Here is a 15,800-nt window from a genome sequence, read left to right on the forward strand (position 1 = left end):
CCCAAGTCAAGTGGCTCTAAACTACGGAGCACGTTTTCAATAAGATTGAGACGCTCACTATATGGATTGAAACAATCAGGAATGATGTGGTATAACCGTCTAAGTGACTACTTGATTGGGAAGGGATATGTCAACAATGAAATATGCCTATGCATGTTTATAAAGAGGACAAGTTCCAGATTTGCAATTTTAGCAGTTTATGTCGATGACATGAACCTAATTGGAACTCTAGATGAGTTAAAGGAAATTGCTAAGTACTTGAAATCCGAATTTGAGATGAAAGATCTTGGGAAAACACGGTTTTACCTCGGACTAGAACTCAAGCACCGTAGTGATGGGATTATGATCCATCAGTCAGCATATACTCAAAAATTATTAAGGCGCTTTAATGAAGATATAGCAAAGCCTGTGAGTACTCACATGATCGGTCGTAGTCTTGAGCCTGAAAAAATCCTCTTTAACGAAGTCTTATTAGAGGCTGAAGTGCCCTATCTAAGTGCAATAGGCGCATTATTGTACTTAGCTCAATGCACAAGACCAGACATCTCATTCGCAGTGAACTTATTAGCTCGACATAGTTTTGCTCCAACACGTCGCTTGGCATAAAGACAATCTTTCAATACTTGAGAGGTACGATTGATATGAGCTTGTTCTATCCCTACAGAGAGAAAAGAAATAATGGAAGTGTGGGATAGGACTCCACAAGGCAAAACGCCACCTTCCGTGCTCCTCTTCCCTTCCATCAAAATGACAACGATGTCTTGATGAGTTTTGTTGATGCAGGGTATCTCTTTGACCCTCACAAAGGTCGCTCCCAAATAGGTTATGTCTTTACCATGGGAAGCACTGCGATATCTTGGAGGTCTACAAAGCAGACCCTTGTTGCTACTTCCTCAAATCATGCAGAGATTATCGTTCTACATGAAGCCGTGCGAGAATGCATATGGCTAAGGTCTGTAGTTAGACACATTCGAGGAACTTGTGGTTTCAAGTCTACCACAGATGATGATAGGAGCATTTTAATGTGATATTTTAATAGTTAATTCCTCACATTTTGCTTAGTTAATTCCTTAACTGAATCGATTTTTAATTCAATTTCTATGTTTAGGTACATTGGAGTAGATGAAGGTGAAATGAGCGTTAGGTCCATAATTACCTGGAAATGATGGAGAAAAATGGAAATGTACTCAAAGATCAATTTTACACATATTCCTACTCCGGCTAGGAGAAACCAAGCCAAGCAAAGAAGAAGGAGCGGCTGCCTGACCAAATGAACTTCAAATGAGCTGAAACCTTCCAGATCCATTCTAGACACCCAAAGGATCATTTCTTATGAAGAGTGCCAGAGCAAAATATGAGTGGAAGGCCTTCAAACAATCAGCCCAATTTTCTACAGAAGCAAAACCAGAAAACTGGACCTGTAAGAGGTCCAGCAGCATTTCCGGCCCAACCACATGGATTGAAGCTCTGAAAATTTGTCAGGATGATCTACACTCATAGAGGAACATTTGATATGAAGAAATCGGAGGCCCAATATGAAGTTTTGATGGAGAAATAATTGAAGGAATAAAGGGGCAGAAACTGACCTGAAAACAGCTCAACACCACATATTCATGTTTCCCACCCACATGAAGAAAGCTAGATGCTTTTCTCTTTTTCCTTGGATATATTTTTTCTACAATCTCTTTAATAGATCATCATCACTTCTATGTTGCTGCACCTTCATGCTTTTCTTTCATTTCATCATTTCTCTTTCTTTTCCATATTCTACAAATCACTTTCATACTCCACTTTCATTATTTTTCTTCCACTCATCATTTCACTCTTCTTTTTCTTCCCTATATAAACACCTTCTCCTCTCATTCTAAAACATATTCCTTCATCCATCTCATCTTCTTTGTCTCTCCATTTCGTTTCCATTTTTCTCTCCATTATCTAGTTTTAAGTTTCTGCATTTTTAAGCAAAGAGAAGAAGAGAAGAAGAAGCCATGAAGCCTCCTAGCTGTCATCATCCACCTTGTGCCGTGATAGTGAAGTCTTGCTTTAAAGATTCAAGATCAATGTCTCAAGCTCTTCATCATCCACTCCCTTCATGGTGTAATTTTATCTTTTTCCTTGTAATTTCTTTTGGTTTTCTTTGTTTAGATTTGTAGAACTATGAATTCTAGTTAACAAATAATGTTAAGGGCAAAGTTTAAAGCCCGTTTATATGTTTTGAGATAAAGTTGTGATTTCTATATGTTGATTTTTATGTTGCTTTATGATTAATTGAGAATTTTCAGATTCATATATTGTGATTCGAGAGTTGCTTATGTGAGTTTGTTTAATTAAATTTGCGTTATAGATAACTTTTGTATTTTAATCTTATGTGGTTGCAAACACGTAGGGTTTTGATATGAATGGTGCTAGGTTTAAGAACATGAAATCGACTTTTCGTTTTGTGTAAACTTGAATCAAAGTAGTAAAGGTTTTGTGCAAAGACCGAATTTAATTAAAGAGGATTGCAATTAGGTGGACTTTTCCATACTAAGTTGTACACTTGAGTTGATAGCATTTCTCTATGTGTAATGCGTTAAACATGACATGATTGACTAGCTTTCTAGGGTTTGATTGCATGTTTAATAGGATTAATCTAGGTGCTTTCGCTTAGGTTAATTAGCATTGAAAAGTAAAAAAAATGGGAATTCATTTGCTTTCGAATGATTCACATGATCAACTCCTCTCTCATGACTTAGATGAACAATATTAGGGTTTGAATCAATTTTAATCATATGTTTCGGTTTTTGATCTTTGTTCTCTCACTCCATTTGTATTTTTATGTTTTTGCATTTTAATTATTAACTTAGTTTTATTTTCGAAAAAACCAAAAACAAAATCCCCCCTTTTTCGTAAATAATGTTTTTACTTGTGAATATCTTTGTGAATATTATACTTTGTTTTAATTTTAATTGTTTAATTGTTTGACAATGACAGGTGTACCCTCAATCCCCGGAATAGAACGATCCCTATTTGCTTATACTACTAACGATATTTCAGGGTTAAATTATGCGCTTGCTTTTAGCGCATCAGATGAACCTACATGCATTTATGAAGATAATGTAGCTTGTATTGAGCAAATGAAGTTAGGTTTCATCAAGGGCGACAACACCAAGCATATATCGCCTAAGTTCTTTTACAATCAGCAACAACAAACACTTCTAAATTGAAGTGAATCAAATCTGTTCAGAGGATAATGTAGTAGACTTGTTTACCAAGTTGTTACCTAAATCCACCTTCGAGAAACATGTGAAGAGTATCGAAATAAGAAAGTTATCCGAACTCCCATAATTGTAGAAATCAGAGGGAGACTTGACATCAGGGGGAGGTATGATGTCAACATGTTCGATCTCGAAGAGTGAAGAACGTGTTGTGCTCTTTTTGCCCTTCGACCAGGGTTATTTTTGTCCCACAGGGTTTTTGTTACCTGGCAAGGTTTTTAGTGAGGCAACGATCAAAACGTCACCACCGAGTTTGAGCGGCACAAGGGGGAGTGTGGAAGGATGTCGAGTACTCCACATTCACGCACGTTGTGCTCTTTTTCTCCTTCTACCAAGGTTGTTTTTTCCCACAGGGTTTTTATTACTTGGCAAGGTTTTTGACGAGACAACTTAGAAGCGCATAGCAGAGGCAACACTATTGACATGGAATATCTAAGGAGGAGTGTTGTAAATGATAATGACTATTCATGCAATAGGTATTGCTTAATGTATGCGATTGACAGACTTGTAATGTATGCGATTGACAGACTCGTAATGTATGTGATTGACATACTTGTAATGTGCGATTGATTAGTATAGCTATTATGTATTGCCTTTTGTATTCATGATGTAACCCTATATAAACCTCATGGTGAGATGAATACATTACAATTATTCAATTCTCTACAACACTAAACACTAGCTCATCATATTCATTAGATTATACATCTCTTATTGATGGCTTACTTTTTCTTTTTTTTTTTGGCAGGAAAAAGGGATCAATTAAGCTGCCCCAAAGCTAGCCCAATGGGCTGAAACTAGAAACACACAACCAGTCTGTTGGACAGGCCCAAACAGACAATAAACTAAAAAGGAAAATTAATTCCCTCCTGAGCTCTACAGGAGCTAGTATTAGGAAATTAATCCTTAAAACAATAACAACTAAAGCATAGACCCAATAAGAGACCCAGCCCACTACTAAAACCCTAGCTACTGCCATCCAAACCGCACCGCCGCCAGCCACGAGCCTTCGTCGAAGTAAAGCCTTAAACAGAGCAACCAAAAATTCGGTAATGGTGAACCGATGCCATCCAAGTCCCAATACACAAATCAAAAGATAAATAACAACCAAAAGGATGGAATCCCTCATAACAACATAATTTCCTCTACCATCAAGACGAAGAAGAAGCCATGGCTGTCGAACAGGATCAGAGATCCAAAGCATAGAACCAGAACAAGAGCAGTAACAATGGAGAATGGGGGATGAAAAACCCATGCGTGAGCACCCATACTGGCCTAGGTAAGTGACTAGCACTTCGTAATTGCAGCCATAAGAATCCTCTTGGAGGTTGAAGATGGAGAGACGCGATCTGTTGTGTGGTTGGTTGATTCTTGATCTAGAAATGTGAGGGATCGTCTGACAGTGAGAAGAAGAAAAGAGAAAAAACGAGGAATAAGGTCCTCCCGTGCTGGACATAGCCAGGTAATACACCACAGAGGGTACAAAATCACCACAAGGGTGAGAGAAAGCTGAAAAAGCTTGAGGAAGACTTTGAACAATGTAGATGGAAGGAAAACCAGTCGAAGTCTTTGCTATTGTGGCCTCCCTCAGCTCTTCAACTGTCAATCTAGATCCGGAAGGATCAAGATCTGGGTGAGAGAGTAGGGAGGAGGGGATTTGAAATTTCAGATCAGGTTTCTCTCTATAGTTTTATTGATGGCTTACTTTGGGGTTGTCATCCGACCATGATATGGGTTCCGCGGCAGGACACTGATCCTAACAGCAGTTTTATAAAGGTATTAGTTTGCTAATATTTTGTTCATGTAATTTGAATAATTTGGTTGAGTATGCACGTTTCAATTTTGATGGTTTAATTTCATGCAATATTTCAGTTTTTATACAGGATATTAACGGAAAGAGGAATAAAGCCCTCCTGTTGCAGAGATTCTCACAACAAATATTGGCGGCATTACTTAAAGTGTGTAGAACTTAAGGGTCCTTTTCGTACTAAAGATGGAAAGACTGCAGTATACAATAAATATTCAGCTATGTCGTTAATCAATTCAAAACAAGTTGAAGAGGCAACTTTTGAGCTCAAGTGGTAATAAAATTAGGGTTTTTTGTTCTTCACATATTTAGGATCAATAGATAATGTATCACGTTTCCATCTTCTCCGCAGTACAATTATTTTTAATTAATCTAGCACCATTCAAATTTATATATGCACGTGATTCAATAATATGTCCAAAGATCATATCCACAATTGGCCAAAAGGAAAAGAGATGATATCCACAAGTATCTACTTTTGTGCTGATATCGAAAATGTTCACCTGGTCACTTATTGACCAAGAAAATAATGCTCAACCACCATTGGATGTAAATCCAAGGACAGAGAGAATTATTATTAAGTTGAGGTGTTTTGTTTTCCACCCTTAGATGTAAATCTAAGGGTTGTTGAGCATACATTCTTTGGTCAACAACTGACCAGGTGAACACCACTGATGCTGATATAATCTCAAACACATACTAACTACGCAGTTAAAGGAACTATGGTCAGCATGTTTTGCAAGGGCGGAACTAGAATTTAAAACTTGAAGGGGAAGTTGAGATATAAAACATGATAGTATAGAGAATAATAATGTTAAATTTAGCAACTCCAACACACCTGATTAAATTTAATAATAATTAAATAATTGAATAAGATATTCTAAACCTAATCAATGGGAATTAATTGAAGATATTCTAAAGCTAATCAACATTTTCATATTTCTTTGGGTTTTTGTCTATTTACCCCATTTCTAGGGATTTTTTTTCCACTTACCCTATTAAGTTTTTTTTTAATTCTCTCTTACCCAATACACTCTAAGGGAGTCTTCCCTAATACCCTATTAAGATTTTTTTTTTTGTTTTAATTTTTTTTAGAGTTAATTACTGTTTACTCCCTATACTTATAGGGTTTCATCGTTTCAGTCCCTGACACTACTAGAATTATGTTATTAGACATCGCATGTTTTAAATCGGTCAGACTTGCCCATGATGTAAAAAAGTAATCTAACATCGTTTTACGAAAATACCGATTTAAATGTATAGTATTAACAATTTAACATCGGTTCTTAAAATGACTGGTGTTAAAAATTTTGTTCGAAAATTTGCGGGAACCTATTTTTGCAAAAAGCGCTAAGTTTTTAAGTGAAATGAAGAAGCGGGGAAAACTTTCACACTTAGAAAAAATTGCGCCCGACCCCAAAACTGAAACAGATCAAAAACCCGACCCCAACTCTCGCTCGACTCCTTCATTCTGAGCTCACCCCAAAACAGATCTCCTCCCAAACTCGATCTCCATTCTCAACCCGACCCCAAACTTGACCTCCTCCTCCATTCTCTAGCTCAGACCCGGACCCAGCCTCCTCCGCCTTTCTCCGCATCCGCCTCCGCCTCCGACCTCAACCTTAGCCCCCTCCTCCTTTCTCCTTCTTCGTCTCAGAAACAATGAACGCGAAGAACACCCCCACAGAGACCACCGGCGAGTCTCGATTCTTGGGAACTATCTCCGCCTCATCGATTCAAAACCTCCACCCCAGATCCATCTCAACCAAGCACGGAAAATCCTTCTTCAGCCCCAAAATTGCCGCATCAATTGCCCCAAAATTGCTCGCCCTCGAAAGCGTTTCGCCGAGCTCGTTAAAGGACAAGGTTTATAGGGTCTTCTGCAGGGAAAAGCGTAAGCTCGCCGGTAGAAAGGGTAAGCTTCGTGATCCTTCGCTTTTCTTTTAAGCTTTATGGTGAACTGGATCTTTCGATTTCCGATTTCGGATTTGTTTGGAATCATTCGGTTGTAGAGAAACTGTATTAGAGGGATAGGTAGCTAAGTTTCTTATTTGTGGATCGTACTTGGAGATTTTAGTAGCTGAAATGGTATGCATTCAGATTCTTTTTTCCGATGGATCTACATCTGGTGAATGAAGCTTGGGCTTTGAGTTGTCAGTTCTAATTTCTAAGAAAAGAATAAAATTTGCTAAAGCTTTGGTTTGGTACTGGAAAAAAGTTGGATTGTTTTTTCGTTTTTATTTTTTTTTCATGTATGTTGCTATTTTGATTGTTTACTTGTAAATTTCTTAAGTAAAACTGAAACTGAAACTGAAAATGAAAATGAACCTTTTGCTTGCTTAGAAAATCCAAAACAGAGTTTTTGGTTGGGGAACAGGGAGAGTGGAGTCTGTGGAAGGTGGTGATTTGGGAATGACGAGAATGAATCTAGGGATTAGTTGTGAGGAATCGGGGTCTGTGTTTCGGATTATTTAGGGAAAACTTTAGCTGCTTTAGATCTATCCACGTTTGGTTATATTTTATTTTTCTGTCCTACTAAGTAATAAAGTCTGTTACTTCACTTCACTTCTATTTTGTGTAATGAAGATGGAACCATGTCTAAATGTGAATCCCAACTCAGTTGCTTACATTTCTGACAGTACATGGTGACATGCATATTCTAGACATTGCTGTGGATTTGCCTTCTGTGACTGAAATTTTCAGGTCAAAATATTCAACTACTCTTCTCTGAACTCGATTAAGATGTCAGGTATGGTTTCTGGTTCAACATATGTATCTTTTTTGGAGAAAAGTTGATGGTATTCGAGGCTATATCTGTTAGAAACCCAGAAACATTGAAGCAGTTTAAATAGAGAATTGATGGCAGCAAGTGTTACAAAGTTGATTCCTTTCTTTGTTTTTGTGCTCTTGGCAGATCAACAGACCGGCCTCCGATCACTTTATCTATTATCTGTTGGTTCTTCTTGCTTGGTCTACTTGGGTCAGTTGATATTTTCGTTTGTGATGAAATCCCATGTTGGACATTCAATCAAAGATTGTAGCTTTGGGGTTGGTGGTGGATTGTGTTTGGTGGGTTTGATTTGAAATGTGTTTTTACAGAGAATCCCGTCGTATTCTCACATGTGGTCTGGGCATCGAACTCCCTCATGGTTATCTATTTAACTATTTTCTAGAGAATCCTGTCGTAAATTGTGCTCCTTTTGTATATCAATCCTTTATTAACTACTAATACTTTGATTTCTCTCAATTGCAACAAGTCATGAGTTACTTTTTCATAGAAAAATTTTAAATGATGGAAGGGTAGGGAGTTTTCCTCTTTGATGGTTTCGTTAGAGAGACTATAATTGTAAATTTAAAATGTAATGTGGAATTTATATGTCAAGTTAATTTATATGTAGTTGATTTTTGATTTTTATGAAAGTTAAGATGATTACATGTTTAAATACAGTGATGGCATCAAAAGGTATTTCGAGAGGAACAAAGAGAATATTAAGAGAGTATGATGTTGAAAGTCGTGATAATCAAGAAAGATTCAACAAATTTGTACTGCTCAAAACTCTGCTGTAAGAAGAACTGAATCTGATCATTTGTGTTTTGGTGGGAATGAGGATCGTCCAGTTAACTCAAAGAGGTGGAAAACATGTACATGTATCTTATGTATTTAAAAATGTTAATTTATATAAATGGTTTTAGCAAAAATTGTTGTTCCTTCTGCATATATACACTAATTGATATTGCTTAAAATTTTGTTATAGTGTTCCATGAACAAACTGCTGGTGTTGGAGTTAGTGCAGCATCAAATATTCATAATGTGGTTGCAGAAGGTAAATTTTATAGATACATAATTTTTACAATAGTTTTATCAGTTTTGGTTTTGAAATATTTACACAATAACAAGTAATGGTTCTACCTTACAGCAATGATAAGATACTGCAATTTAAAAGTTTTTATCTGTTTCCATTCTTTACAGTTAGTACAGACTATTTATTCACCTGGATGTATATTTGAAAGTTTTATAAACCAAATTAGCAGTGCTTTTATATTAATTTAACCTTTGAGGTACAAGAATCTTTTCTTCAGATACTGGTATTGTATCATATAAAATTCATCTTTATATATTCTAAGATTTCAAGGAGGAAAGATTAGGGACCTGGGTCTGGGTTTGTTTTGAATTGTTCTACCATGATTTCTAATTTGTTTCATTTATTCTTTGTCAGTTGTTGCCCAAGGGCGGGTGATTGAAGCAGAGGATATATACGGTTTGTATTTGGTGAGTTCCTTCCTGATTGCTCCGAGCACCTCATTTTTGTTTGGTCTAATTATTTATGTCAAAACCCACGTTTCTATTCATCAAAATCGTTACTGGGTTTTGAAAATGATAAACCAAAAGAAGAACATGAAGGTGGCTCTTTTACAGTTTCATACCTTTTTTTGGATTCGTCTATATCGCTTGAGGAGGGATTAGATTGGAAGTTTCAGGCTTTGTTTTTGTTTATTAGTATTGAAATTTGGTTTTGACCTAAATGAAATTTTAATGTCTGCTCTTTAATTGATAGTTTGGTTGCGTTTTGTAAAACATAGATATTTTGGCATCTATTTTGCTTCCAACTGAATTGTTTTTGGCAGACTGAAATAGTAAATATATGAATCATGCGAATGAAAATTATACAATAATGAGTGCAATTTTATGACTTTCTGTTCCAAGTTAAGTTAATAATGATTGTTATGGTTTTAGTTTAATTGTGTATTGGTTGCACATCTTATATCATCATAGATCTTAGATGATCCAAATGAAAATTAAATTACAGTAAGCTGATGGTTGGAAAAAGGTTTTCGGAGCAGGTTAAAACTCTGAAAGGATTTGTAGAGGCAAAATTTGTTGGTGAAATACTGAAATTTATTACGGTTTCCTATTGGGTTTTGATATAGGTTAGCAAACTTTTCTTATTGGGTTCGCCTCATTGAAATGTAGAAATGTAATCCACTTTTTGTATATAGAGGGAAAAACAAATAAATGGAAATTAAAAGCTTTCCAGGTGGATGAAAAGCTGGTGTGATTATTATTCTGTGTGTGAAAGGTTTGAACTTATAAGCAGTGCCACTATTGTGTTTGAGATGCTCAAGTGAACTCTCAAATACGAATGGAGCATAGGACCTACCTAGATTCAGAAGAGCCTCTTCACCCAGCTAAACCAACCTTTAATAGACTAAGGGCCTTCCTTTACCCAGCAAAGATCCTATCTCTAAATCCCCATTGTTAATGTTTCGTTTAAAAAAAAAAAAAAAAAACTGCTTTTAGATGAATTTATTTGAAAACAGGGGTCAATTAATCATCAGTTTGATGGAAAAAAGTTACCAGTAAGCATGACAATATTGAAATGAGCATACTACCACTGTCATGACTAAATGCATTAAACTTGCATTTTGAGTGGCGGACCTTTGCTTCATGTTTCAGGGACCTTAAGATAAATTAAAATCAGTTTTGCTTTTAACACATGCTTTCAGTTTTAAAGGTCTGCTAACAAGAAAACAAAAAACAAAAAAAATTTATGTTACTGTTGCTACTAGGAATCTGTTAAAGGGTTGAAAGTTGTGTCACTCTGTTGTGACTATTTCAGTCACCAACAACAAAAGGCTACCTCCAAACTGACCCTCTCCTTACAACATAGCAAGAGTAGTAGAGGAAATAAACTGCTTGAAGGTGGTTGTAGGTCATGTGCTATCTCTCATTATTCTTGCATCTTTTTGCAGTTTTTGTGCCCGTGAGGCATAAGCTCCTCCACTGGTTGCTGCTTTGGATTGTGAGAGAATAATTACCGTGCTTCGGGTGGTTTTGGGTTTAGAGTTATCTCTCAAGGAATGAGCTTTTCCTCTGTAAAGGTCTGATTATCAATTTCTAACAATGCAAGTAATTTGAATATGTGTGTATTTTTGAATGAACCCTGCATTACATGCAAGCAATCTTCATTGCTATTTTAGTAGAATGAAGTCATAATTATTAAATTATATCTTAACAAAAGCAAATTCCGCGGCAAAGCGCGGCCAACTTTTCTAGTGATCGATGTCTAATATTCATGGATAATTTATTTGACACCCTTTAGTTCTTCACATTGAATCATATACGGAAGGCATTAGTTCAGTGTTGAACTTTTTTTTTCCCCCCTCTTCTTAGCTTGTAGTAGTTATCTAGTAATCTGAATTGAGTTGTGACGTAAGAGCATAACTGGCTTAAACATCATTGTCATTTAATATTGTTGTTGTAATTAGGAATGCTAAAGTAAATTATTTGACTTAAGAGTAGCACTCTATATGTATTTATTGCACATGCATACTGTGTGGTTTATTCTGCTAGATATAGATAAAGAGAACTTAAATTGAGTTCTGATAGTTGAGCCAAAACTAATTTTAATTTTAGGTCCTGAGTCAAGTTATTTGTTCAAGGCAGCTTTCATTGGTTAAATTATCTGATCAGTATCTTCTGAACTCTACATTTATTGTCTAGTTATTCTTTATGGGAATGAATATGTTTTCTGCTGAAGATTAATAGTTGTTATGTGCTTAGCAGATGGTGAGAGTTCTGAAGTAACCCTGGAACAAAAAAAGAGGGATGAGGTATTTCTCAAGGATAGAATACCTCGAGGTGTGCATTGAAGTGGCTGATTATATACAGAGTTTGGTGTAAGACTTTTGGCTTCCATGATTTTGAGTAAGGCTAATTTTTGCTTTGAAGCAAAGTTTGGTGTAGAACATACTTTTGTAGTTGGTTGCTAATATGTTTCTAAGCTAGCCTTTGTAGGTTTTGGGTTTTATTTTGTGAATTATGTTGAATCATGAATTTGGAAAGAAAATTAATGGAAAGCTCCAATTTTTGGGTGATGAGAAATGTATTTCTTTTTCCAGCAACTAGATGAAATCCATGTCCTATGATTATCAATATATCGAATTGTAACTCAAAACCGATGTAATCAAAACTACTGCACATCGATTTCTAGATTTCTAATCACTAAACCGTAATCTATTATGAACATACAAATCACCTACCATGGAGCAAACCGATGTGTGGTCAAAAGGTGAACATCGGTTTTGGAAAGCAAAAACGATGTCTTCAATGAACTAACACATCAGTTTGAATAAAAATAGCCGACGTACATAATACCATTGAACATCGGTTTACTTAATTGGAAACGATGTTCTGTCTTAAAGGAAACATCATTTCTGAATAAAAAAATGATGTAGAATAAAGATACTGACATCGTTCCTAGGAAAATAATGTGGCAACCTACATGTAAAAATGGCCACGAACAAACAATACTCATGGGAACTGATGTCTACAAGTGTATTGGACATCGCTTCTGGAATAGAAATCGATGCAAATGTTCAAGTAGGTATTGTTCGACATATACTTTTTTAAGCATAAAATGTGAAAATATGAAGAATTAGACATACCTAACATTCAAAAATATGATGATTATAACGATTATACATCGATTTTTTTTTTAGAATCGATGTTGGTTGCTGTCTGGGACATCGGTTGAAAATGCGCTTATACTGATGTCTATACTTTTCTCTACACCCACTAAGACATCGGTCGAAAATTAGTTTAACAACGGTCCAGAACCGATGTCTATGAACAAAATTCTAGTAGTGTGACCTTTGAATTTCACCTAAAAGGTCCCTGAACTCTCAATTTCCTCCCATTTTGTCCCTGCCGTCAAGCTCCGTCCAAATTGTCCGTTAAATTGCTGACGTGGCATTCCTCACCCACTGAAATGTCTAATTTACCCTCACTTAGTTTTTTTTTTTAATTTATTTATTTTCTTCTCTCTCTCTTGTTTTTTTTTTCTTCCAACTCTCTATCCTCCTCTGGGTTTTTTTAACTTATTTATTTTCTTTTTTATCCACTTGCATCAGTGCTGATGGATCTTCAAACCAAACAGAAAAGCAAGCAAAGTTCTAAACAACCTCTACTCAACGCAAAACCAATCAACTGTCAAGTATCAACTCATCTATAAACGTTTTTTTTTCCTATCACAGTGACGGTGTCTACCAAAAAATTCAGAGTCAACCAAGCACAACCTAAATCTGGCAATTACAACTTCGACAGAAAATTACACTGCACCAAATTCGTAATACATCTTCCAAGAGTGAAAATGCATAACTTCATCATCCCAAAACCCTAGTCCAATTTCCAAACCTCACATTCTGACCAATACATAAAAATCAGCATGTCAATCTTTCAATAATCAAACTTTCTACCATTTCATTCGAAACAAAAATCGACTCAAAAATCAAATTCCAGAGCTCAAAAGAGAGGAAATTCATGAAAACCCAGTCACAAAAAACAACTCAGAATTCACAAAATTACAGATTACAACAACGTTTACAACAATTCAAGTTCATCTTCTACGAATTTCAACGCGCCAAAAACCAATGGCGACGAGATTATTGCATTTGAATTATCATGTTCCCAATGCTACGATTCTTTCAAATTCTTCAAGAACAGAAACAGTGAGAATTAGATAAACCTAATCAATTTGTTCTCGCATTTTCTCAGACTGAAGAGAAATTTGAGAGCGACGACTCACCTGGTTGTTGTTGGGTTGGAACATCTTTCTTCTTCTCCTTCCGAGTTGACTCAGTGAGTGAGCTCTCCCTCTCTGACTCGCTCTCTTCCTTCTTCAACTGAAATTTAAGGGGAGGAGAGAATCTGAAATATCATTTCTTCCAGCTCTCTAAAACCGGGCATCACCATCCTCTTCACGCGCTTCACCCACACAAGTTAGCGCCACAACCACCACCACTACCATGGCCTTATCTCGCCCTCTGCCGCCAAAGCCTCCCGATCTCGACTTCACGATCATCTCTGCCAAGCATATGAAGAACGTCAACTGGAAGAACGACGACCTCAATCCCTACGCCATCTTCTGGGTCTACCCCGACCTCCGCCTCGCCACCAAATCCGACGACTCCAACTCCACTCGATCCGTCTGGAATGAGCGCTTCGCTCTCCCCTTCTGCTTCTCCCTCCACGACTCTTTCCTCACCCTCGAAATCTTCCACTCCAAACCCTTAGTCGGCCCTCTCCACCTCCCCCTCAAAGACCTACGCGACCCGGATAAACAGAGGAGGAGAGAGATGGAAGAAGAAGAGGTAAAAAGAAAAAAAGAAAAACAAAAAAGAGAGAGAGAAGAAAAAAAAATTAAAATAATAATAATAATAAGTGAGGGTAAATTAGACAATTCAGCGTGTGAGGAATGCCACATCAGCAATTTAACTGACAATTTGGACGGAGCTTGACGGCAGGGACGAAATGGGAGGAAATTGAGAATTCAGGGACTTTTTAGGTGAAATTCGAAGGTCAGGGACTGAAACGACGAAACCCTATAAGTATAGGGAGTAAGCAGTATTTAATCTTTTTTTTAATACCATTTTACCCCTCACCCTTTTGTTACTTAGAGAGAGAGAGGGAGAGAGAGAGAGAGAGAGAGAAAATGGAAGAGAGAGAAACCATAGGAGACTTCACTGGAGCCCATCACCGACCGCGGGAATCCGGTCACCGGCCACCAGATTCCTGTCACCAGCAGCCGGATTCCGGTCACCGGCCGCCGGATTCCGGTCACCGGCAGCCGGATTCCTGTCATAGGTTGCCGGACATGTTTATTACCCCAATAAACGTCTATTGCTCCCCAATGGAGGGGCAATAGAGGTCTATTGCCCCCAATAGATGTATATTGGCCCCCAATAGATGTCTATTTTCTCCAATAGTCTATTGCCCCCCAATAGACGTCTACTGCCCCCCATAGATGTCTATCAGCCATGTATTGCACCCCAATAGATGGGACGTCTATTGTCCCCCAATACACCATGTATTGCCCCCCAATAGACGCCTATTGCCCCCAAACGACGTATATTGGGGGACAATAGAGGTTTATGAAACCTCACCGGAAATCTCCAAAGAGGTTGTTGCAGATCTCATATGGAGTCGGAGAGGTTTATTGCCCTCTGAAGAAACCTGTATGCCCCCCAATAGATGTCTATTACCCCCTAATACCCATTTATTTCTTAAAAGTTGACAAATAAAACTTTGATTAAAGAAAAAAAACGAGGAGATTACATCAATTTAAAACGTCTACTGCCCCCAATAGACGTCTATTGCCTCTCAATAGACATTCAAAAATTTTTTTCCCTCTTTTTCTATCCCAATACTTAAAAAAAAAAAATTTGATCGGCCACCTAGAAAATCATCTGGGCACCCACCTATCTCTCTCACCTTCAACTGTAGCAACAGTCTGCAGGTTTGCTACCAAAGTGATCGCAACACCTTCAACTGCTCGAACCACTAGCCTGAACACCCATTCCGAAGAGACTACAAGCGTAGTCGCCGACTTCAACGCCGGAGCCCAACACCGAAACAGTCGCTGATCTCTGGCCTGAGGTGGTGGTGATGTTGCTCATCGAATCGAAACGCCGCAATAGGCTTTGCGGTGACTGGGATCAGACTACACCGGCTACGAAAAGGTTGAAACCATCTCCAATGTGGCCAGGTCGGACTTCACCGGTTGTGAAAAACCCACTCTAATGTCACCGACCTAATCCTTCACCGGAGAGAGAGTAACGATATCAGGAAGACCGAGGTCGGCGATGCAGTTGTTGACGGTGACTGCAGTCGAGGTCGACTGGGGTGAGAGAGAGAGTTGGTGACGACGCCATGGTGGCCGGTCCGACTCTGGTAGTAG

At 37.6% G+C, this 15,800-nt stretch overlaps 2 long non-coding RNA genes across 5 annotated transcripts; one reads left to right on the forward strand and one right to left on the reverse strand.

Moving 5' to 3' along the window:
* The first annotated feature begins 2,084 nt into the window (after positions 1-2,084).
* LOC112185642 lies at positions 2,085-11,947 on the forward strand. Of its 4 annotated transcripts, XR_005806833.1 has the most exons (8): positions 6,457-6,979; positions 7,704-7,813; positions 7,979-8,044; positions 8,513-8,695; positions 8,820-8,888; positions 9,282-9,334; positions 10,816-10,944; positions 11,630-11,947. It is a non-coding gene; the product is annotated as an uncharacterized LOC112185642 (long non-coding RNA). The 4 variants fall into 4 exon arrangements; XR_002930362.2 differs by lacking the exon at positions 6,457-6,979 and adding an exon at positions 2,085-2,097 and having other exon boundaries at positions 7,979-8,695; XR_002930365.2 differs by having other exon boundaries at positions 6,455-6,979; positions 7,651-7,813; positions 7,979-8,695.
* A 1,375-nt stretch (positions 11,948-13,322) lies between these two features.
* LOC121051747 lies at positions 13,323-14,200 on the reverse strand. The gene is made up of 2 exons (XR_005806792.1): positions 13,650-14,200; positions 13,323-13,555 (listed from the first exon to the last, which is right to left on the reverse strand). It is a non-coding gene; the product is annotated as an uncharacterized LOC121051747 (long non-coding RNA).
* Positions 14,201-15,800: the final 1,600 nt, after the last annotated feature.

Source organism: Rosa chinensis, chromosome 2 (assembly GCF_002994745.2).
Source record: "Rosa chinensis cultivar Old Blush chromosome 2, RchiOBHm-V2, whole genome shotgun sequence".
NCBI lineage: Eukaryota > Viridiplantae > Streptophyta > Magnoliopsida > Rosales > Rosaceae > Rosa > Rosa chinensis.